We start from the raw sequence: 24953 nt of genomic DNA, 5'->3' as shown, positions 1-24953 counted from the left end.
ATAATAAAATAAATATTGCTTAAACTAATTTCATTTGTAAGTATAGCAAAAAATATTGACTAAGTTTTTTTAACCTAGTTTTCCCTTTCTTAGAAAAAAAAGCTTAGGTAGAAGTCGATAGAAGAAACTGAAAATCGAATTCGAATAACAGAATTGAAGTAATTATAAGTTAAAATTTTTATATTAAATATTGTTTTTAAATAATGTGGATAAACTAATTTTGAAATAATTGAATCTATAGTTAATAATCCGAGGGAAAATGTGCAAAACAACTACTTTTCATTTGAAGAAATATGGATAGAATTTAAAGTCATTTCTTTTCATATAAAGTTATCTCAGTAACAGCTTGGAAACGTATTCTGCTCTTACTGTAAGCATTCGGATTCGATTTTTAATAGAAATTGTCTCCTCGCAGAAATTTATTTTTTGTTGTTGTTGTTTCTATAAAGCATTTTAAACAGATAAGAATTAAACTAAGTATTACAAATCGTGGCCGAGAGGGTACTTTTTTTTAACTCTTTCCGCTCTGTGGGCACTAAGAGGGCCTCTTTTAGTAGGCCCATTATGGGTTCGGCCAGGCCCACAATGGGGCGACCGGGTGGTGAGTGACGGGGCCCGACATATCCGAACGGACAACCCCCGAAAACAATTCCTGGGATTATCTCGACCGTTCGGATTCGATCGATCCCGGGTCCCCCAGAGCGGTAGGCTGCCACCTTGACCGCTCGGCCATCCGGCCACTGACCGAAAGGGTAAAAACGCTTGCGTATCGTTCTGAGTTTGAATTTGCAAAAAAATTGGAATGTTTCGTAACTAGCCTAGCCATATGTATTTACCAGACTTTATTCCACATAACTTTCTGATACCACCGCAAATAAGACTTGAAGTCGTAGCAGCTTGTTCTCACACTCAAGAGAGTCAGTTGGGTAATGCAGAACGATGGTATAGCCTAGTATCATAGTTTGCAATTATGCTTAGTGTGAACAAATCGATCTATATCACGTTTAAGAAACACTTCGGGAATTTTACACAAAGTAAACATCTAATAATCTCTAAATCCTAAGAGATTGTCATTTCATATATTAAATAACAACTTTATCAGACACAGTATTTTTGTTGCTAAATGTTCAAATCCCCTTCTCTTCACATGGACCATCATCAGTGTGGATCTGGTCGAACCCATATGGAAATAAATATGGAAACCATGTTTCCATAGTTTCCATATTTACTTCCATACTCGAAATTGCAAAATTAACTCTCAATGGTTTCCAAACAGAATTTGAATATCTTATGTCAATAACAAAAAATGTGATATTTTCTTATCTTAAGTACACAATAGCTGTACGTGTAGAGGGAAAAAATATTCAATTGAATTATACTTTTTTATATATGATAATTCTGTTATTAGTAGTTAAGGAAACGATTAAAACATTTAAATATTTTAAAAATAATTTAAAATACAATTCGGAGAGCGCCTCTAGTGGCTATCGGTAAAGTGATAGCTTAGTTGGCTTCTATTCTTTCTTTTCGAACGGGTTATCGCATAGGTAAGTTACGGAGGAATGCTTTTAACAAAAGTGTTTATCGTAAACATTGAATTAAATTTAATCTTTAATTAATTTTGATATAATTTTGGTTAAAGTAACGATAGAGATCGAACTGAGTCTTAAATGTCAAGGGTAACGGTCGATAATATGAATAAAGTGAACTTGAAAAATCATACGCCCGCGCCAGGAAGTAACGAGTTATTTTTTAATTGAAACTTTCGTATTCAGCATGTTTTATTGGAAGATCTGGTTACAATTCAGTATTGGTATGAGTCTATTTGGTCAGTGTGGGCTAGCCAATAAAAATTCCCCTCTGAAAACTAAATTTTTAAATTTTATTTAAAAGTAGAGAATAAATCTCAATAAATAAACCAGAATTTTTACAGAGATATACAGGAAAAATATATTTGGCCCCACTGTTACTAAACAGTTGGATTTAATTTCCTTCTGGAGGCAAAGACATTTTTCTGTCTTGGTTATATTTTCTTTCAGTAAACATGAAGCTTTACACTTCAAATTTGTAGATATTGAACAAATCAATAAAAAAAATCAGCTATAATTTTAAATATTACATAGTTTTGCAGATTTTTATGTTTCTAAATTTTTTCAGAAGAAAGCATTATTAAACAATTTTTAACAGTTATTTCAGGATTGTTTTAACCCATACTTAACAAATATTAAAAGTTTTATAACATCAGATCATCTGAATGATCTAATTTTGTATTATTGATCTACTATGAAAGCAAGAAGCTTACTAGATGAGAGAGAATGTGTCAAATTGGATGTCAAGCAATTCTTGCACTGAACCTATTGTCTGATGTTGGAAAAAATGTACTTCGTGAATGTTTTCGGGCTCCTTTGGGTGAACGTTGTCCTTTTGTTGATGGAACAACAAAATCATTTAAAATTCAAATGTTTATAGCCACTATCTGTTGAGAATGGAATGGATTTAAAATAAACAGAAGGCATTGGAATGTCTGCCTAAACAATATAAAAAATGGAACAAATGCCATGTGTTAATCTGCAAATGCAGATGATGTCCTACGATAGCTAAATATGAATCAACCACAAGGAGGAACTGGTTTTCCCTGTTGGTGGCTTGGCAGGCCCTTTATGAACCAGCACTATAAATATTTAGCTATCATAGGACATTGCATGCACAGAATGTTTAACCCGGGAGGGGTCGCATGACCCATTCTGACCCGCACCCCCTATTTCATGATCGATTGAATCGTTAATAATTAAGTTTTACCAATGTGACTTACAGTAGCTTTTTAAATTTATTGTTATTATCGGAACATATCGCCGTTACTCAGTTTTTCAGAACGCTTTAATAGATAATTGCTCTTTGGGGTCATGGTGACCCGCAGCGACCCTTGACGTCTGCGTAAATTTGTATTAATAATGTAATGTAAATAAAATAAATATAATTTTTTAAAATCATAAAGTGACATACCTTTTCTATGATAAAAATAACTTCTATAATCACTAATTGTTTCGTGTTTTTTTAAATAGTTAAAATTTTTCAGATACTTATAAAAATTTTCCCCAAATTTTAATATGTAAATTCGAATGTTAATAAATAATTAACTAAGGCTTACAAAGTAAACATATATATTTATTAAATTACTAAACAGAATGACAAATAATATTTAAAAGAAAAAAGTGAAAAAAGTTGAACTGTTAAGAAAAAAATTAATATCTAAAATGCGGGTCGAGGTGACCCGCAGCGACCTCTAACAGTTGTTGACCTTTGCGACCTCACCCGGGTTAAGCTGATATTCCAATGCCTTCTGTTCATTTTAAATTTATTCCATTTCAGTTACAAAGTCTCTGCTTTTTGATCTTTGGTAAAAGAGACATTCCATTCTCAATGGATAGTGATATGATTTGCTGATTACAAACATTTGAATTTTTAATTGTAATTTTGTGTTCTGTCAACAATAAGGCAATGTTCACCCGAAGCAGGGATTCTGAGGAGCCCAAAAACATTTGTGAAATACATTTGTTCCGATACCAGACATTAGGTTCAGTGTGAGAATTTCAAGCAGCTTACTATTTCCAAAGAAGTCCAGCATGGAGTTAAACCAGAATTTATGCAAACAAGAATTGTGTTAATTATTGTGAAAATTCCACTGTGATTTTATATTGCATAATATTTAAGTTTATATAGAAGTTTTAAAGAGGAAGACTACTTATTCCTGTCCTGTATATATGAGATGGTCCTAAATATAAAAAGAACTACACAATAAATTAAAATAGCACACATTTGAATCTAAACTAATTTGCAAAAATATTGATTTAATAACATAAAACAAATGTTTTCTAATTTTGCTTTAAGTTAAAACATGTGAAAGCAGTTAGTTTCATCTTTCACAAATCTATTTACAAAGTTCACAATTTAGTTCTCACCCTCCACATATTTCAGAAATCAAACAGTAAATATTATTGTCTCTTTATGCTGCAATATGCAGTGCTTTAACATGCATTATAACTGACTTAGATTCAAAAATAAATTCATTTATAAGAGAAAGAATAAATAGATTCATTTTCTTTATCATAATTAATTCTTGACAAAGAATAACTTAAAACTTAGTTTTTTATTTTATGTTGATATTGTGGCTGTATGCCATCTTATTTTTGTATAATTTTAATTTTTGTTATATTCTACTTCTCTGAACCTTGTTCTTCCTTCCAATCTTCTTTGTGTCTATTGTTTTCGAACTTCTGAGAATTCTGACTCATCCCTTCCCCACCAAGATAGGGTGTAAAACAATAGGCTACAATGAGGCTAGAGGGAAAAATCTGAATACAGGTGAACATTCTTGGGCTGGACACAAGAGAAGACAGATGTATAACAGCAAGGCTTGTGAGTGAAAATCGTCAAGTGCTGTGGAAGAGGGTCTGAGAGAACGGATCGAGAACCGAATCCGAGAGATAGACCTGGAGGTGAACCCTCAGAAAAGGCCAATTCACGAGAAAAAGTGCCCACCAGTTGCCAAGCAGTCTTCGTTCCCTGAACACTTGGAGTTCGGTCGTGGGTTCACACCTCGCTCAGATGGGCTGGCCACATAGAGTTTTCCGGGTTTTCTCCATGTCTGTAATGCCTAAACAGGAACCAGTTTCCCTTAAAAGACCTCCCGGAAGGCATCCATCCCTAGGCAGATTGCCCAAGTGTTGCATTGCCATAACTTAACAAACATGAGAAAAGAGAACCTACAAGACTTGGAAGTCAAAACGAAAAACTAGAGATAATTATTTGCCAAGAAATTGCATACTTCACTGTCCTATAACTTTTCTTACTTCCTCTTTTGATCTATCCACCTTACATTTAGATTTAAGTTAGATTAGGGATTGCGCACGACCGTTAGATAAGTACTATTGTCAGGTTGGTAGTTGTGATGTGATCCAAATACTCGGATCACTGTTACGTTGCGAACACAGAAGGTAATTGGAATTGTAAAAAGAGCAGGAATCTGCAAAGAACTTGTTAATATATGTACAGTAGAGCATCGATTATCCGACTTAATTGGGGACTGCAGTTGGTCGGATAACCGAAAAGTATGAAAAAATACATTATTAGTATAGTGTATTAAGCCTGGTTTAAATACTAGCCTCCCTTTCATGGTCGAGCCAGTTCTGCCAGCTAAAACATGCAAAAATTTAACAAAAATAATATTAAAGTAGCCAAGACATAACCAAATATTGTAGCGCCACATCACTAGCGGACATTTGAATTTGCCGACTAGAACGCGGTCGGTTAATCGGAGGTCAGATAATCGATGCTCTACTGTATTTCTATCGCTAAATTAAACTTGTTTTAATTGGTTATCACGTGTACGTGTTTTCCTTTCGTGTTGCACATCTTACAATATAATCTGTTGTACCAATATATCAATCTGTTAATTGATCATGACTGGCCTCTAAGAATGATTTCTAAAAGAGAAAGGTGTTATTTTTATTATAATAGACATTTTGAGAATAATGCTTAAATATAAGAGATTAGTAATAAATGTATTACTACTATATTTAGACTTCATTCTAAAAAATTACTACAAAATGTAAATTTTTTGTGTGTTAATTTCACTTGAATTTCAAAGATACCTTGGGGCTGTCCATAAATTACATAAGGTATTTTGGAGTGGGTGGAGGTCAAGGATTTCTTACGATTTCTTACTCAGGTAGGGGGTAATAGATCTCATCTTACGTAATATTTTTATTTTTTGAACTTGTTGATTGGTAGGGTTTTGAATTTGGCGGTTTCTATTAAGAATCCTTGTTGTACTAACACCATCTTGTGTGACGTGATAAAATAATAATGCTAGCAGACTCACGCTCTATACATTTTTTATCATGGGAGAAAAGCCGTGTGGTGGTTTCTCTCTCTCTCTCTCTCTCTCTCTTTTTTTTTATTAGAATAAGTGCACCACTCCTATGGGTGTATAACACTAAGAATACATAAACCAAAATACATGATACAAAGTAAACATAAAACTTGTATTTGGCTTTTAGTGAAAACTAAAATGTAAAACTAGATATTAGAAATTAGTCTTTTCTTCCATGTTTTTTGAACATAATTGTAAAAAGCATCAAACAGTGGCTTCTGAACAAGCTTATAGAGTGAACATGGCCACCTGAAACCAAGCATAAAGATTTCTAATTTCAGAATAAGTCTATGGTGATCGTAAATTGGACAATGATAGATCATATGGTTGACAGTGTCTAGGTTTTCTGTAGAGCAAAAGCAAGTGGCATTTTCTGCCTGGTTAAACATTGCCAGGTAGCTTCTAAAATTATCATGCTCAGTAAGTAGTGGAACAGTAACAAACTTTAAATCTGTGATGATGAGAACCTGCATTCAACACTAGGAAAATAAAGTCTTGTTATTCTACCAGTTTTACTGCTCAACCATTGTTGATTCCACTTTTGCATAGCGTTGTCATGAATATTATTTTTAAGGCTGCTATGTGAGAGAGGGATGTGAGTGCAGTTCAAGTCAATGTCCTTTGCAGCTGACAGCCTCATAGTCGACTTTTTCATTTCCAAGTATGTCAGTATGGCCAGGAACAAATATAAAAATTATCTTATTTACAAGATTTTTAATATGGTGCTGGATATATGTGATTTTATTGCTATTTCAATTGGGATTTAATAGAGCTTTTGGGACAGACTGAGAATTACTGTAAATATTGATAGACAAGGTTTTGTTTGGTAGTGAAGTGACCCACTGAACAGCTTGGTAGTCAGCATCTTCTTCAGGTTGATAGACAGAGGTATGTGGGAAGTATCTATACCTTCTAACATATTTTGCTCAAAATATGTCAGTTTGGAGGAAGATAGATACTTGAGCCAACATGAAGGGGGCTTTTAGACCATCTGTGTAGATATTAATGTCTGCATGGTTATCCATGAGGAAGCAGAAGACACCAAATGTACCCTGGGGATAACCTTGTTTACAGAGATAGTAGGGTAATGTGGTAGCATATGAACAGCTGTAGATAGGAGTAGAGACTATTGTTGAGTCTTGATGTCTGTAGTTCTGATGTAGTAGTTTAGAACCTTTTCTACAATACATAGTGGCAAAGGAAGGAGCTCTGCTAGTATCAGAAAGGCATTAGTAGTTCCTCAGCACTTTGAAATTCTGATGGCAAACTGTCTTTGAAGAGAGCATAATTTACTTTACTGAATTTTTACTAGTTACATGACCCCAGCTAGAGGTTGCGTAAAGTAGCATTGGTTGTATTGCCCAATTATGTAGTTTTACAAGCTTTATAATTTAGTCCCCAGGTGCACCTAGCACATTTTAGCAGCAAGTAGTTTTTCTTGGCCTTAGCCAAGATGTAAATAAAGCAATGGAATATGGTTTCTCTCTATTCTTGCTTGTTTTATTTTGTATGATGTTTCTGTTTACACATGCACTAGCTAGTCAATCTGTCAAAGTTTTTTGCATCCTTTTGTGAAAATTAAAATTAATAAAAAAATGAATATTATGACATTGATTAATGATGATAATAATAATAAGAAGAAAAATATTGTTAATAATTAAAAAATAAAGTTCTTAAAATTCTGTAAAATGCCTAAATATTACATAAGATAGGGAAGGGGTGATCAAAGAAAATATTACGGTTTCTTACATGGGTGAGTGGGGATCTAGAATGGCCAAAATTGCTCTTATGTAATTTATGGACTACCCCTTTCCTGTTTGTGCTTGAAACAGCTATATGTACTGTACTTTAAATATATTGAAATCTTAATCACATTTGAAGTGCAGGCTTTTTTAAGTTAAAATTTGTTACAGTGAATCTCATTATGAGAAACTTCATAATAACAAACTTAATTTTTCCTGACCCAACCTTCATAAGAACCCACCATAAAATTTTTGTCATATGAACATATTGTGTACTTTTAACAATTCTTTTGTCAATTCTGATATAACAGAATTCTGGCAATTTTCATTTCACTATAATATTTTTGCTTCAATTTCTCTCTCCAGTATTTGGCATGTTGCCTAGTAAGATGGTTTTAATACAGCTGGATAATTAAGTCAATAAAATAGCCCAATTTGAAATTTTTAAAATCCATAAAAGTAAATTTTATCATTTCAAACAGTTTCATTTTAAAACATCTCTATTAGTCTGATTAGTCAGATTATGGATAAAAGTTAACTACCAGTATACAAAATATACAGTACAGGTATACCTCATCTTACGTCTGTAATTGGTTCCAGGGAGGCGATGTAAGTCGACTTTACTTGTGTAGTTACGACGTAAGTCGTAGTTTCGACTTACGTCGTAACTAAACGCCAATAATGAGCACTCAAAGACCGCTAAATAAGATGACGACACAGGAACACAGATGTTTTCATGTTTCGTTCTCTAGGATTTATGATGATTATATTAACATTTACTGTAAATATACATATTTTAATATGATTTTATGTGCTTTTAATGCTTTTCTAGTGATATTACGACTTCAATGTTTGTGGCGGACGGATTTAAAGTCGAATAAACTGATTTAAACTTGATTTTTATTTTTCCATATACTTTTTTGACAAACGACGTATAATCGGGAACAACGTAACTCTAGGTATACCTGTAATACCTCGACATACGCAAACCTAGAGTTATGCAATTTTAAAATCTCGTTGATTCGTCTTTTGTTTGAGCACCACGCAACTCTTAATTACTCACTCCCCCACACTATTGTTCAGCTTACATGTTCAGACATGTCGCGCGGAATCGACGCATAGCTACAATTTATTTTTTGTTATTTATTTCTGTGTTTGTTATATCTACTGAGACTTGAGAGACTACTATTTCATTCAAACGAAGTATAACTGATTCTTCTGCATCAAACAAGAAAAGAAAAACTTTATTTTTGGAATGTAAACTTAACATTATTAAAGACTCCGATACAAAAATGAAAATTTGTGAATTGATAAAGAAGTTTGATATACCGGAATTGACGGTCATAACAATTATAAAAGGTAAAGAAAAAATTCTTGAAGCTGTGAAAACTTGACAGAAGGCTTCAGTTCAATTGAAAAGGGGTTACAAATTTAGAAAATATAGATTCCAATGAAGAGCACATTTTTTCTACAAAAAGAGAAATAAAAAAAATTATTAGCATGCTAAAAGGAAATTTTGCGGGAGAAAAAAAAAGCTTTGAGCCGTCAGACGAATTTGTTAGATTTTAGGAAGCCTTCTATATCAAAATAACTTTGGTTTACGATTTTAATAATATAATTTGTTATACATATGTAGGCCTATTATCTAAGATTTTATGAAACCTTTTTTTATAAATTATTGTTTTCTTTAGTCTCCGGTGCCAATTAAAAATAATTTGTCTTTATATGCGAAATTATACCTCGACTTACGCGGTTATTGCTCACTCCACCTATCGCGTAAGTTCAGGGTATTGCTGTATATCAGATTTAAGCTAATAAGTATAATTAATAAAGTCTGAAAATGGAAAATACAAACTTGTTTTGCTGTAATAAAATCAGTGTTGTTGAAATTTGAAGAATATTGAAAAACATCGACAATGAAATGTATAAATTAGAAACATTTTTCATAAACATACTAATATTAATTTTTAAATTAGCATGATAAAACAAATGACTTAGCTAATTAAATTTGTAAGAATACATAAATTTTGCTTTGTATATAGAAAATTTGTTTTAAGAAATTAATTGCACACACTAGAGCCTGTATTCTGTAAAAGGAGTATTGGTGTAGAATTTGTGCAATATTAATGAGAGGATTTCGCTAACACCATTTGAGCTTTTAACTCTATAAATGGGGTTTGATAGTAGACCTCTCAACAAAATTTAAACAGACTAAAATATAGGTTTGTTTTTCAATGTGTAGTACAAAATCATTTTTATCTTTTATTATTTTTGGAATTTAATATGGCCTTGGGTTTTATTTAAAAAATTATTTTGCTCTTAAATACTGCATCTCAAAGTTAAATGTTTTTAGAAAATTAGTTGTCATAATAATCAAAGACTGCTAAATGGCAAACTTGGTATTTTTGAAAGTTTTATCAATTTAGAAATGTTATGCTTCATTTTAAATTATTTCGGTTTACATTCTTTGCAGTATTTTTACAAAACTAGATATCTATTTCTTATCTTTCTGTAATATTTTTATTATCATTTCTGTAATTTAAACAGATTGGATCAAATTTTCAAGTATATATAGTGTACAAATAAATACATAAAGGACAAATACTGTATGTGGGAAGCAGAAGGTGTACTGTACATAATTTCATTTGGTATGCATCATACCAAATGAAATTATTTATTCATACATTTAATTGATTATTTACATATTTTAATGTTTCAGAGCACTTTCCTTATTTATTAGAGTGTTTCTTTTATATAATAAATTATTAGTGCTTATTGGAGTAAGAAATTGGTGTTAACTGTTAAAGGTTCTTTTGAACGAGGAAATTTTTTATAATTTGAAAATTAACTGTAACAACATTAAGCAATTGACAAATTATAATAATTTTATCGTATTCCTTTTATATTTTCATATACAGGTATCCCTCATACAACACGGTTTACAAATTGGGGATATCCCCGTACAATGCTGTTTCCGATTTCACTCTAACACAGTTTGAGAATTTGGAAAAATCCTCTACAAAATTTTACAACTTTTAAGTGCAAACTCCTTTATTCTATATTTTTTTTTTATTCAAGTAAGCATGTGTGTTATCTCAAATTTGTCCATTGTTTTTAGAATATAATTTTCAATTTTTCTGTTTTTTCATCAGATTTAATGAAAACTGATAGTGCAATTATTTCTTCCTTGTTCTAGCTTTATTATCAACCATGTGTTGTCGTTGCTTTCAGTCTTTAGCCTTTAAGACTCACTGTGTTTTGTTTTTATAGCTTAATTTTTGTATTTAGTTTATTTATTTAAACAGTTTTTAGGTAACTGTTGTGAACCTTTTTTTAACCATAAGAAAGTAATCATTCGTAAAAATGACTAACAAAATACAGTGGTATCTTTTGTACTGGAACTGTCCCCAACTCAAACGATTCTGTATTCAGACAAATTCTGGAAAAAAATTTGCTCGGTCCTCAATTGAACAAACTTGACCTGCTATAATAAATTTTCAATTAATAAAATAGTTTTATTTTGTCGTAAACATAAAATAAATATTGCTGATATTTCTGATAAAGATCAGCAAAAAAGCTCAAATTATGATACTTTGTAAAAAAGAAAATGCCCTGGTTTAACTAAAATTAATATTAATTTGTAATACAGTACTTTTAATTGTGATTATTAGTTAATTATTGGTTGGAAATAAATTATTGATTGCTTTAATAAACTTATTTCTCTTAGTAACAAAAAAGAATAGTATACTTTTTCTAACTTTTAGAACAACCCCATGTTTAGTATTAGTCTTAAGTTTTGTATAGCATAATTTCCATAACCCATCTGTTTTGAAATGTAACAACTATGTTATACAAATGATGCATAATGAAGGCAGTTTTTTTTTACCTCTGATCGTCCATAAAACAAAGAAAAGTGTAACAAAATGAATTTATTATCTAAAGTTAGGTACAAACATGGTTACTTTTTAACATAATCTGGGAATGGATTGATTTGCTTTTTGTTATTTCTAGAGAAGAATTGATTCAGAGTTTGAACGACCATCTGGAATGAATTAAATTCAAAGTATGAGCCACCACTCTATTTGTTTTATCATTGTGTTGACCTTTTGGTCATCATTCTGTACACAATCTTATCTTCACTGACCTAGCACTTTATAAAGAACATTTTTAAAAGAAATGCAAGCATAAACATAGGGTTTAAATCACAAATAGATTTATGAGCTAATGAACTTTAGATGTTGTCATTAGTCCTTGAAATGGTGTAAAATCAGAGGTTCTTTTTAACCTAAGTGAATTATTATTGTTTAAAAATTATGTAAAATGAAGATGTATTATATCAATACTATTCATATAGATGAATTTTATTCTAGAATTAATCATATGTAATGCTCTTTTATTTAATGTTATATGTTTGAAAGTGAGATTAATTTTTGTCGCATTGTGAGAGCATTTTTGACTAAATCATGATAAATGATAGAATACTGAGGTGTGTATAGTACTAGAATGTTAAATTTTTGATTCAGTAGGAATTGAGAAAAAGTTAGTGATTACCTTTAACATTGTCTATGGAGAATTTTTAATAATTTAAAGCAGCACTGTAGTTGTACCAGGGCAGTATCTTGGTACTTTTTAAAGCAGGATTTTAGACTAAGTACAAGGGTGCTTGTAGCCCTTGTACTTAGTCTAAAATCCAATTGAGATGTTTACAATGTGCTTTGGCCAAAAAACTGAGAAAATTACTTCTTACACAGTTTTTTGTACTGATTATGAATGTGTAGGTCATTTTTGATGCACTTAAGCCATTTTGCAGATATTGCCCATACAAAACTGCATACTGTGGTGATTTAAACTTGGGGCACAAGTTAGGGCCCCAAGTTGGCAGTTTTTAATTTAACCCTTGATTTAAAGTACAGTAGAGAGTCATTTATCTGAACATCGGTTATCCGAACACTTTCCAAGTCGAACTGTGTTGTGCTGAATCGAACTTTTTTGATACTAGATTTACTTCTAAAGTATAATTTTTATGTTTTTATATTTTTCAATATATTTACTTTGTTTGTACAAAATAAAGAAATAATTTTTAACGATACAATAGTTTCGATTATTATTATAAAAATTTTAAAATCGACGAAAATTCAACATGAAGCGACATGCAACGGAAAAAATTTCAACATCGAACAGGTTAATATATTTTTTCATACATAATCGGTTATCCAAAAATCAGTTATCCAAACAACCCCAGTCCCCAATTGATTCGGATAAATGACTGTCTACTGTACATTAACATTCACTGTTTTGAAATTTAAGCATAGTCAGAACAGAGTGCATTGCTTTTGTGGAAGTCTTCACTTGTTTAGTAGAACTTGCTGTGTTACTAAAGAAGTGATTTCTATATTATTTATGATAGCTTATTAGACCAGCACTGTCACAACTCCTTGCTCCTTATGACATTGATTTTACTCTAATAACTGATTATATAGATTCAATATAATGTCAAGGAATAATGATTGTGATGCATAAAAGAAAGTTATCAATGAAAGTGACTATAAAATAGAGATTAAACATTATGATTAAACACTTAAATAAATTATATTAAATATTTTTACAATAATAAGTTATTTGTTCAGACATTTAATAAGCCCAACATGACCTTCCAAAGGCATAATTGAGTATTCACACAATCCAAAGAATGATTGTCACATAAAAAGACATTACTTAACTAACGAAATGTTAGACTTTCATTAAATGTAATTTTTTCATTTTCTGTTTAATAAATGCCATAAAAAACATTAAAAAGTGACTTCAAAAATAGTGTTTTTTAAGGTCATTAAACTTGTTTATCTAGTAAAAAGCAGATTTTTTAATCAAATGTATTTAAAGCAATAAAAAAAAATTCAGGGTGATTATTTTTATATATATATAATGTAGGATAATTTAAGTATTGTGTTGAAGATAAAATAAAGATTCATAATATAACTTTTTAATGAATTTATTTATTTAAGATTAGTGTATGAAAGATAGGTGATTGCTCAATAATTTTGCACACCATCACATGCAGTATTGATAAGGTTTCTAAAAATGGCTAGAGTTATCATGGGTCAGGTTCATAGTAGGAAATGTTTTTTCCATAGTTGCCTATTGGCTGATTAATTGGTTCATGTGATTATTTATCAGGGATTATAAGTAGTGTTTTGTTTAGAAATGATCATACCACTTTCAGTACAAGGAAGATAACTTAAAGCATATTATACCTGTGATATTTTAAAAGTTTATATAGATTCAAAGTTATAAGTTAAATTTTTATAGAAAGTTCATTTTTTATTTTTTTATTTATTTTCTTCTGTTACATGTAAGTTTTAAAATCTTTATGTAGATATAAATTTTAATTGATCTATTTTTAATTTGCTAATCTTTTTAAAAGTTTTTACGAATTACAAAGTTATTAGAATAAGTTGTAAAATTGTTTTACTGTTATGTATTGTTAGCATTTTACTTCCGGAAAGATGTATTATTCAGTTGTAAATGACTGAAAATGCATTTTTAAGTTTCTGCTTATAATGTAAAGTATATTAATTTTATAAATTTTTATATAAACACAATATTGAAATTACTTCAATTTTATTTCAGAACTCCCTTATAGAGAATGATACTTGCTAGAGTCAACAAATATCCATTAAGATTGTCACAGGTAAATTAATTGTAGCTATTAATGTTAATACTAATTTAAAATACAAGCTTGAATATTTTATTAAGTAATTTTTTGAAAATCACATGAAAAACTGTGCTATATTCAACAGCATTTCATATGTTACTTGTTCATTTTATAAAATATACTAATGATTTCTATGAAAAATAATTTACAGTGAACTTTTTCTAGTACTATATAGAATAGTTGATTTTATCAGTCAGCATTTTAGTTAGGTGTTGCTGATAATTTGTGTAATGATTATCATAAACTATATGATTTTTATGAAAATCTAGAATCAAGAAATTACATTATAATAGTGATCAAGGAGTTTTTTGTTAGTAATTATCATTAGAACATTCTTACACAAATTGTAAATTGTTGTGTATAATTTTCATTAACATTTTATGGACTGGCAGTTAATCTTAATAGAATAACCATTAAAAAAGAAAAAACTTTTAAGAAATTATAATAAAATGTCCTTTTTAACTTTAAAAAGTTTGATGTGATCAATCACATCAATTAAGATTTTTAAAAAATGCTTCAAACATTTTATTTAGCACTTAATTTAGTTATTACATGCATATTTTTGATGCAGGATTATCATTTACAAAATATAATACAGTAGAGCATCGATTATCTCTGAACACTGATCAACAAAAACATGGATTAACTGAAAGCGTTCCAGTCGGGATGTGTGTTGTGCTAAATCGAACATTTTTGATACTAGATTAACTTCTAAAGTATAAATTTTTTGTTTTTATATTTCTCAATATATTTATTTTGTTTGTACAAAATAAAGAAATAATTTTTAATGATACAATATCCACAATTATTATTATTATAAAAAATTTTTGCTCGGCTTAACATCAATGGAAATTCAATGCAAAGCGACGCGCAATGGAAAAAAGTTTCAACATGGGATATTAATATACTAATTACATGGGATATACTAATATACTAGATTAATAATGTATTTTTTTGTACATAATCGGTTATCCAAAAGATCAATTTCCCAAACAACCCTCAGTCCCCAATTGATTTGGATAATTGATGCTCTACTGTATATACAAATATTAGATTTTGTAATCTACTTAATAGTGGAAGTAATAATTCTTTTCATTAAATGACTATAGACATGTCTAAGCCATCCAGCTCATAGAATTACAGATAAAACTGAATGAGTGAAATGCATTCAACTTTTATAGGAAAATGATTTTGAGCAAGGTGACTATAAACCAGAAAGTATTGATGTTTTTCTATAACTATATTTTTGTTAAATAAACTATTTTTTTCAAAAAACTTACTGAACATCAATGCTTTCAGAACAATATAAAATCTTTGTATCACAAATTAGTATGATTATATTAAAATTTAAGTTGCATATTTTATCAACTTTTTTAGATGACTGTATTCAAAAATAAATATAATTCTCTCTCAAATAAGTAAATGAATTTGTAAAATTTTTAATGAAAATAATAGTTTGCAAGCAGATTCAAGATATTCTTAATATGGTGTTTAGAGGAATTTATTTATTTTTTAATAGTATTTGAAATTTAAAAACCAAATACATTAGAATAGTATAAAATTCTTTCACTGAAAATAAAGTGAAGTTACAGTGATTTAGAAATGAGATCTGATATCATTGTGACTGCCATCTTCTCTGATATTATTATTATAATGATTATTTCAAAATGCAGCCAGTTATAAAAGAATTAATGTATTATAGAAAGTTCATATATTTGTTAAGATTTTTGATTATATTTAGTTAGTAAACATTCTGAAAACTGTTGTTAAACTATAATTTTTTTTTTCGTATATTTCAGAATATGCACCTATTTGGATCGGCCATCAATAAATCTGATAAAATGTTTCCAATGGCAATGTTATTGGCTTCCACAGGATTGTTGCTCTCCATGTTCAGCGTACACCAGATGGATTGTTCTATTCAACCTAAGAAAAGATGGTTCGACAAATACAGACCAACTTAATGTGTAAATATTTTTACAAGCAACATCATTTATTTAGACTAGTGCATAAAGACTTTGAACTAGGATTGACATGTTGGGTTTGACATGTTGAAACCTTTCATTGTCTCTCTCAATTCATCATCCTGCTTAAACCAAGCTGCTCAATGGTGTATTGTTGGATTTAGCAATCTCTTCTGCAATTTTTGTGTTTTTGTTAGTTTTTTTATTTAGTTATTTAATTATTATGTATTTTGTTCTTTAAAAGTTGCATGTACAGTTTAAAAGTTTTGAACCAAAATTTTCTTGTTGTACAGATATAAAAATAAATAGTTGTTCAATGATCATGATTTTACAAAGATTTTTTTAATACTATTATTATTAAGCATAGTTGTATCTGAAGTTGTAACTTTTTGTGAAAGCTACTACTATCGCCATTTAACAGTATTGGATGTGTGCCAAACCTTGACATTTTCAAGGCAAATTGTTGGAGTGTTTTTGAAGGTTGATAATACTATAAATAAAATATAAAAGAAATTTGATACTTGTAAAATATTGGTAATATATTAATATATTAACCATCCCTTTAAAAAAACAGCTATTTAACATTAACAATTTTTAGTTTATAAAATTTGGTCAAGGTAATATTAAGTTAATTAAATTAGCTAATATATTGAAATATTGGCTAATTTGTCGACAGTCAATTTTTGTCCAAGACCTATATTTTTGACATGATAGTGTATACCACATTCACCATATAAGAGATGTTCATGAATAGATGGAAGTTTGGCACAATGTATAGGTGCCAAACTTTCTATTCTGCCAAAGTCTATTCTAGCATTTGAATTCTGACAAAATAAATTTAAATTATATGTACTGTTTCTGTTTGAAAAGTGTGTGTAAAAAGATAATTGTTTAAAAATTACCTAATTAGTGCACAATTTATGTACATCGAATGATATTTCTAAATGATAAACTTATTTCCTGGAAAAAATTGCATACTATAAATATTGTGAAATTACATTTTTTTATCAGGAGTTTTAAAGTATCACATCATTGCTTTGTAGATACACTATATAACATTTCACTTTGATCGCTTTACTTATGAGGGCAATTTATTGTCATTTATTTAAAATAATAATCAAATTATTTTAAGAAATTTACCAGTTAATTTGAGACCAACCTTAAAGTGAAGGAAGTTTTTCAACAGCAGACTTTGATAAATTTCTTTTGAATAAAATAGTGATAACATGTGAGTTTACTATTAAATACTCCCATTTAGATAAAGAACTCTTGCATAACATGGATTTAGATATATGTAAGACTTGTGATGATAAATTTTGACCTTACAATTAGGTTGAAGGTTGAATTTTATACCTAATTAAATTAGGTCAAACAAACCAGTTTCTGGTCTCTGTAGATTTAGACATCATCTTATATACTAAAAAAGAAATTTGAGGAAATGTATATGATTCTTGAAGCATTAATATAATCTATTAATGGGACTTACACTGATTTAATGTGTGTGAATTTGAAGAGACTGAATTAGTCAATCTCCATCCATAAGTTAAATCAATACCAGGTCCTATTAATAGATTGTAGTCATGATAGTAAAACAATAACAATATTTAAAGGAATATTAATTAGAAGCATTAATTAACTTAAAGCACTACAATTGAATTTTAATCTGGATTGTATCATTTGCTGAGTAAGCTGTTATTTGCATTGAGTGGATCAATCAGATTTTCATTTTGTTCTGAAATTCACTAATAATTTGCTACTTCCTGTTAAATTTAGTATATGTAAAATATAACTTTGTGCTTTGCAACTAAGCATGTAAAAGTTTTATTAATCAAAAGGATAAACATTTAAAATATCATTTCAGCATAATTTTCATATACCTATTACCGGGATTGTAGTGGAGGGTATATGTTATCAATCACATACTTTTTTTTTCTTTCGTGAAAATATGCAATATATTTTTCGTATAACCAGGAGGTATACGATAATGAATTTACTTAAACTAAACCAACACTCATTTTTTACAATTATTCGTTTTCTTTTAATACCGACTTAAAATGTTGAAGTAAAATTGTAAAAAACAGTATACTGTTTAGGCCTACAGCAATTATATAAAAAGTACAGTACATGTACTGTACAGTATTTAGAATTCATGCTCTGTATATTAGGCAAATTGAATATTTTATAGAATGGAAGAGATTTATAATATATGTAAAGTCTATTATTTATTTATTAGAAAAAAAAAACATTAAAGGAGCGTTGTGCGAGTGTGAAAAAATTAGGTTTTAGTTATGTTTGAAAGAAATAGTGGAAGAAAATTATATGTTACTGACGATAAAATTAACTTACGTACGAGGAATGAAATTCGATTAAATTTTAAACGCGAATAAGATAACAAGATAAAATAATCATTCCCAAAAATGCACACGAACTTTTTTATGAGATTTACATATGTCGTGTAATGCATTTAATGAGGGTAGATGTATGAAATTCAAAATTTTTTACAACTTGTTACATTAGAAAAAAAAATGTTTTTGCGAAAAGCTAAATTATAAATACCGTACATATTTAATATATTATAAAACAGCATTGAATGTTTTCAGCTTTTTAAAATAATAATGTTTTGTGAAAACGGAATTTTATAATTAAGCAAAGAATAATAAAAAGGCTGTTGTATAGATTACTCCCGGTGGAATTTCGGGACTTTGAGTATATATCTGAATTGAGGGGACCGATACGAGTTCAACGGTATCTTACTTTTGGACTGAAAACGAAAAATAAAGTTATCATATTTGCGATTTCTTGCCTTTCACAATGCATTCTACGCCATTTTAGAGTTTTACATGGTAATGTATTTAATCCAACAGCGCGTGGAGTTGCAGCCTTGAATATCAATAGAGCTGAAATAAAAGGTTTTCTATTAGCCTAACTAGTGGGCCGGATGGCCGAGCGGTAAAGGTGGCAGCCTACCGCTCTGGGGGACCCGGGATCGAATCCAAACGGGTCGAATAATCCCCAGGAATTTTTCGGGGGTGGTCCGTTCGGATATGTCGGGCCCCGTCCCTCACCACCCGGTCGCCCCATTGTGGGCCTGGCCGAACCCATAATGGGCCTACTAAAAGAGGCCCTCTTAGTGCCTACAGGGCGGAAAGAGTTAAAAAAAAAAAAAAAAGCCTAACTAGTGACAAGGGTAGGTTAAGTTAGGTTTTTTGGTCAAGCCGCGAAAGCGCGCCGACCGCGAGCAATAGCGAGCGTGTCGGCGACTGAGGGGCCGTAGGCCCGAGGTTGAGGAGCGCGGGGTCGTGTGAAAAGGACTTACTCCAAATGCAGACGATCAGCGTGCCCGTGGATCAACATCTGCCTCTGTTGAAGGTGAGTGTACAATCTGTTTTCTTGGCCTTTTACGTGGGCAGTTTTCTATCTTATTTAGAAATGTGTCTTTTATATTACGATTTTTTGATAGCGACAACATAAATTTGGATAAATTTTAAAAGTATTAATTTTTAAAAATTATGTCATTGCTATCGATTATATTTTATGACTTCTCCTGGAGCGTAAAATAAATGAATAAATTGAGACCAAGTGAAATACAAAGCGATCAAATATTAGGAAGACAGTTACCTAGCTTCTAGTTAGGTAACTGTCTTCCTTTTTTTTTTTTTTTTTTTTTTTTTTTAACTCTTTCCACCCTGTGGGCACTAAGAGGGCCTCTTTTAGTAGGCCCATTATGGGTTCGGCCAGGCCCACAATGGGGCGACCGGGTGGTGAGGGACGGGGCCCGACATATCCGAACGGACCACCCCCCGAAAAATTCCTGGGGATTATTCGACCCGTTCGGATTCGATCCCGGGTCCCCCAGAGCGGTAGGCTGCCACCTTTACCGCTCGGCCATCCGGCCGTCGAAACTGTCTTCCTAATATTTGATCGCTAAATAAGAGTAGAGAGATTATTGTCCCTAAGAGCAAATAGCTGACTTGATCCAAAAAGATTTTCCTCCTGTAAAAATCCTTGAAATGTCTTGCTTCAGGACATTCATTGTATACAGGAACTTTTGAGTCCAATATTTTATTTGCCTAAAAATAATCATTTTTTCCAGTGCCGTAATTCGCCATTCCTGTGCCCCGTGCAAGAATTAGCATTTAGGCCCCTTAATTAATAAGGTTTGGTAAAATAATAAAACAAATACATGCATTTTGGGCCCCCCCCCCTTTCAAGTGGGCCCTGTGCGAGTGCACCTGTTGCACCTTTCTATTACGGCACTGATTTTTTCTAATCGAGTAAAAACTGAATGGCAAATATATTGTGAAATGTCCGTTTTGTGGGATTACATTACATCAATTTACTCGCTGTTTATTTTATTTTTTTTTCGAAATGAGGTTGCATATTAATTTCGTTAACTTTAGTTCATGAACGTAAAAGTTTATATGTGTTAAAACCGATAGGGTTTTATTTTTCAACGATCTCTGTTGAAATTTTTGCTAATTTTTACGTATTTATTTTAGCATGCAAAACAATTTTCTACTTTCCTGGCTGTTATATATAAGAGGGAAAGTATGGTGATCGGTTAGAAAATGACCCTCAGATTTTTACATTTTTAGACGCGGGACCTTGAAACGTCGAGAAATGCCGAAAAATCGGGAGTAATTTCTGCATGTATGGATGTTAGTGCGTGGGTGCACGATTTTGTTCACCCTGTTTGTAGCTTAACTCCTGTACTTTTGTCGAAAATTTCTGAAATTCTGCAGGGAGATTTGTTTATTAGGGGAATTGGTGCTATTAAATTTTGGTGATTAAAAGTTGAAGGGCTGGGGAGATAAAGGTGGTCGTGTGTATTTCCAGTAGGGTCCGACTTAATGACGATTTTACTCGTTATTAATATTTACAATTTTTTATAAAACCATCCCTATCCTCAAAATTAAGGTTTTTGGCACTTTATAATAATTAAAAACATAAAAAGATTTTTACTAAAGTATGATAACAGATGGCGCCACCAAATGTCGTCGGAGAAAACTAAGTAACTTGCTGCTGGATCTTTTATCTCATGAGTTAGATCAGTTTCGATTTAGTCTTTCATTTCTCATTTCGAAAATAATTTTAATTCGTTACACTCAATGTACAGTCAGCCATAAAATAAAATTAATCTTTTCTACTTTTTATGCTTTGATTTTGTTTCCAATGAATTTCATTCAATTGTAGTTATCCAAACGTCTCAATATGCTTCTTTAAACTAAATAATGTGTTGAAATTTATATTAAATTTCGGCTTCAGATAGTTAATTAATCTCCAGTTCAATTGTCATGATATGAAATTAACACTCACAATAAAATCGATGCTAGATATTTTTAATATTAAAATATTATATTAAATTATATTATTATATAATATTATATTAAATTGTAAATTTGAGATGGTAATTTTACATCGCATTAAATTTCTGGAATTTATAAAAAAAATAAAACAATTTTTACAATTAAATGCAAGATTAAATCGTGATTTATTATAAATTCGCAAAACAGTGGCAGACCACATGAAAATTCTGCACTTGGGTAACCATGAATTTTATAGGAATAATAGTTCTGAATTCAACTATTACAAATTAATAACTCATTTATTTTATAAATAGTTATTTAAAAAATAAATAAAAATAGTAATAATTCTACTAGAACGCTGTTTCGTGAAATTATTTTTTCTTCCTAATTAAAGAACAATCTGTGCTATTTTCGATTACGGTACTCAAGATTTTTGTTCGTCTCTTAAACGGAGTCTGAAAGTGAAATATATAAACTATCGCAAAATGGATATACGAAGAGTCCTCACTTAACGTCGTCGATAAGTTCTTGGAAATTACGGTCGTTAATCGAAACGATGTACAGTATAATGAGACCAATTTTACCCTAATCTAAATCAGTGGTTTCCAAAGTGGACACTATCACCCCTGGGGACGAAAAGAAGCAAGGAGCACTAGAGTCAGGGTCCTGATCGATCAGTGATCATAGAGGAGGATTGGAGTCGCTGACCTTTCCTTCTCCTCCATTAAACGGGTAGAAAAAACATTGCGTTTAATGGTCCCCAGATATGGAAAACAATGTACCGTAAGGACACAAAGTGTGAGGTTCATAGAAAAGATTTTCTAAGAATATTTTCAAGCCTTTCTCATATAAAGAAAAACGGGTTAGGGGACGCGGCGGGTACGATTTGAGGGCGTTGGGTATAAGTTTATAGGCAAATCAAATGGGCAGTGGCTCAAAAAAGTTTGGGAATCACTAGTCAAAACGGAAACTTAACTGTTGTTTATATACAAGAGTTAAGTTTCCTAATGGATTGTGTTTCAAACCACCAGCATTTAATTCCCATCTCACAGAATCATTTTTACTGTTTATTGACCGTATTCATCACGACAGGTGGTAGCACCAGCACCAAAACATCCTGGACCCTCGGTACTTCCGGTTCTTTTTTTTTCCTTGCTTGCCCAAATAAACAACATCTGTTCCAAACCTTTTTAACACATTCTGAAAATATTTCAGTTACTATGTAATTGAAATAAAATGACGAGAGTTTTTGCACTGCATGTTGCCAGAAAACCAAGTTAAAATTAATTTTTTGTACATGTACATCATTACCACTATAACATACAAAAAAAAAAAAAAAAAAAAAACACTCCTTGACTTTTGCAATCCCAATCTGTCCTTGTATTTGTGCGTAATATTTTGTTCTTCGCGGAGCTGCAAATTTTTGCAAAATTTTACATCTAAGAATGCGACCAAACAGAGATGCAGTTAACCTTCCTTTTCGATACTTCCACCACAAATCCTCATTTGCTTGATTTCTAGTTTGAGATTCCACTAACTGAATTTCCTGTTTTGTTAACTTGATTTCGTTGATGAGTTTGTTTTCAAGTTCAGTACGTGATAATGAAACATCCTTGAAACGTAGAACTTTATGAATAATTGATGGTTCGGGTGACTGTTCATTTGGTGCCAAGTCAAATTCTGATTCGCTAGCTATTTCTGTTTCATCACTTTCAGACAGAGTGACTTTTATGATTGATGTATTTTTACTAGTGGCCTGATTCATGAACGACAATATAAATCTATCTTTAGTAACAATCATAACTGATAAAGTTATAAAGACATTAGTTATATTTTGTAAATATGTAATTACCTTTTCAGAGATTCCAGAAAAAATTTCCGATCCAACAGTGTTGGAGTTGGAGGATGTGATAACATGTCTGTTTTTTGTTTTTGGTTTGGTGGGAATGGATTATTCTGCTTTGATTTTGAAAAACAAATATTTGTAATTTGGCTTGGTTCAATCTACATTATGTAAATGAATAATTTTAATAAAAATTACACAATAAAAACAGTTTATATAATGATTCTTAATAATGGTGCCATTATACAACATTATCATCTCTCTGTTAAATTTCTTCCATGAACGTGGAAGAGAAGTGCATGGAGTTTCTTCATTAGCTTTCACTGTTGCTTCTATTGTTAAAAGTAATGCACTTTCACCAAGATTAAAATTATATATGGGTCAGTAAATACACAGAAATGAAACTTTAAAATAAAATTCTAATATTAATATAAAATTTGCATACCCAGCCATACATGTGCAATGACCGCTTACAATAACTCCATTGATCTGCATTTATTGCATCCAATTTTGCATGTATTTTTCTTTTTACCATGCTTTTTGTTAAATAGGCCTGGCTTAATTTAGACCTAGAAGTGACCGCCACTTTAAGTGGAAAGATCTTTACAACAATTGTTCCACCAAATTTCTCCAGAATTTCTTTAGCTATGAAAAATTATCTTTTGTTTATGTATATTTAAATTTAATAAACATTATAAATAAAAATTTCACACTCCAACTTGTTTCGCAACGGGCGCTGAAGTAGCAAATTTTTAATTCTTACCTTCAAATCCGTCAACGGGTAAACAGTGATTTCTTTCACCTTTCCACTCACTAGATAATTATAACTCTCAAGTGAAGTATAATTTTTCAGTTGTTGTTTTGTGTAAAAGCAGAGCTGGCCTACAAAGTAAGCATAGAGATTCACTAACGTGATCTTGAGGCATGCTTTCACGTTATCGTGAAATAACACTTTTGCTAAATCATCGTTCATTGGATCAGGCAGGTCTTGCTTGTTGAACATTAATTTTTGCTTATACCTATGCCTGCTTAATAATATTCGCTAGACATTTTTCGGAACAGAAATGATTGTGACTGATACACACGTTTTTCTCATCGACTATTAACCAACACTGGCGACACGACTTCGACGTTATCTCCATATAAACTGGAACAAAGAAGAAGAAGAAGACTTCGACGTTCTACCGGAAGTTGAAGAAGGTCCATTCACGTGACTTGCCTCAGGCTTTGTTTACTTTTAGACATGGTCAATACAGAAAATTCAACAGCGACAATTGTTAATGATTACAAATATTCTTGTATCTTTCCTCAACAACGTTATAACGAAACAACATTAAGTGATGACTTGCTGCAATCTACGAAGTTTTTAATCTAAAACTTCAGAACGAAATCTCAATGTTACATATTCGGGAGGTTCGTGATTGCATTGAACTAGTTTGAGTTAAACGAATTAG

General features: G+C 30.9%; 1 long non-coding RNA gene across 1 annotated transcript; it reads left to right on the top strand.

The window, feature by feature from the left end:
- Nucleotides 1-1451: 1451 nt before the first annotated feature.
- LOC136985221 (uncharacterized) lies at nucleotides 1452-16676 on the top strand. The gene is made up of 3 exons (XR_010882311.1): nucleotides 1452-1547; nucleotides 14302-14362; nucleotides 16186-16676. It is a non-coding gene; the product is annotated as an uncharacterized lncRNA (long non-coding RNA).
- Nucleotides 16677-24953: the final 8277 nt, after the last annotated feature.

This window comes from Centruroides vittatus, unplaced genomic scaffold (genome assembly GCF_030686945.1).
Source record: "Centruroides vittatus isolate TY-2023 unplaced genomic scaffold, ASM3068694v2 contig_955, whole genome shotgun sequence".
Classification (NCBI taxonomy): domain Eukaryota; kingdom Metazoa; phylum Arthropoda; class Arachnida; order Scorpiones; family Buthidae; genus Centruroides; species Centruroides vittatus.
Note: the sequence above shows the minus strand (reverse complement) of the source record. Positions and strands in the feature narration are given on the sequence as shown.